The sequence below is a fragment of the Ixodes scapularis genome, unplaced genomic scaffold, assembly GCF_016920785.2.
Source record: "Ixodes scapularis isolate PalLabHiFi unplaced genomic scaffold, ASM1692078v2 PGA_scaffold12__126_contigs__length_90152505, whole genome shotgun sequence".
NCBI lineage: Eukaryota > Metazoa > Arthropoda > Arachnida > Ixodida > Ixodidae > Ixodes > Ixodes scapularis.
The window spans coordinates 36,105,728-36,107,433 of NW_024609838.1; positions in this window are offsets into that span (position 1 = coordinate 36,105,728).

Below are 1,706 nucleotides of genomic sequence, written 5' to 3' on the forward strand. Positions count from 1 at the left end.
GTTTACGTTATACAGTGGCGCTCGAAACGTCGCGTACTTCTCGAATTTGACGCGGTTTCTACTTGACACCTATAACCTTACTTAGCACGCTGCATCGCACGGCTAAGTAAGAATTATCCAATTCTTGTCCAACGTTGAGTCTAAAAGAAAATAAATATAGAAAAATGTCCGACGGTGGGGGTCATTGAAGTGAACGTAAACATTTTCTAAATATGACGCAATCGAGACGCTGGTATAGGTTGCAGGTTCGGGCAATATTGCCATCAGGCGATAACGCCCGATTTAAAATGGGTAAAGAATAAGAAACATTGTGTCGCACCTACGCCTTCAGCAAACCGGATTAAACCTGCTGTCTGCAAAGTTTGGCCCGCATCCGCAGGTCTTATTATGGACATCTGCGAAGAAATCCTCGGGTTATCCCGAATAATAATCTGGTATTCAGAGATGATCTTCGGGTATCTGCTGATACCATTGTGTTATTTTGGTTAGTGCTGTAGGTTAAAATCATCTCGTGCACGGGTCTGGGATAATAACTGTAGTAGAGCGGTCAGTTGGGCGAGTAAGTACTGATTAAACATGGTTAAAGTTTCGCACACAAATACAGGGACAGGTGAGTTTTTCTTTCCTGCCCCTGTCTTTTAGAGAGAAGCTCTTAGGCTCCCGTTCCCGTGTTTTGCGATGTCGGCGTCGCCGTCGGTGTCGGCGTAACCGGAGGATAACGGGAGGGTACGCAGGAGGGAGAGGGTAGTGTGCGGAGGAGGGCGAGGGGAGGGTACGGAGGAGGAAGGAAGGGTATGGAGAAGGTGGGGGAGGGTGCGCAGGAGGAGGAGTACAGGGAAGAGGTGGAGGGTGCAGAAAGAGGATATATATATTTCGTTCTCAAATTCTTTAGCACAGTATATCGCAAAATCAAAATACCTCAAGAGCTGGGCTCTAATTTCGCATTGCAGAAATTTGTAACCGCCTACTTTTTTTTATCTGGGACTTTAACCAGGTCTAAGATAATTTGTCGAAAGCCCATTTGTTGACGGATGGCAGAGGGACAATTCGTCGCATAGGGCAATTCGCACGAGACTGATCAGTAGGAATGATTTGTCGACTTTGCCCGTTCACATACACAAATATTAGTCGAAAGACCACAGTTATACGATGATATAGTATAAACTGTTCTTTTATTTAGGCAGAAAATCGAGCACGATGTTCATATCAAAGTTTTATATAGGTGAAAGAAGTGGGGAAAATGTGATGTGAACGATTACCAACAAATGTTACTCTTTCAAGATAACCTCCTTGAGACATCTTGACTCGAAGCATCTACCAGGAAATAATTTCAACTAAGTTTTTCTCTGATACTCAGTCCAATATCATAGAAAGCACATAAGAGCCAAAAACGTCTACGCGTATACATGTGACTGTTCAGAATTAGATCAGCCCCTCTCTGAGTCTTTCGAGTTCCAAGGTGTCGACGACCCTAATTCTTCACGCAGAATTCGGCTGTTCTGCCCAAGAAAAACTCTGCTTTTCACGATGCACTAATAGCGGATGCATTTAAGCGCTAAATTTGTCATTTGTCGTGTTTGAAACTAATCTGGTCTTTGGTCGGGATGGTCAGCAAGGTACTATGGTTAATACAAAGTAAATGTTCTTTGGTTAACCCCCCCCCCCATTTCTCCTTTCCCCTTGGGATAGCTCTAACAATAACTTTT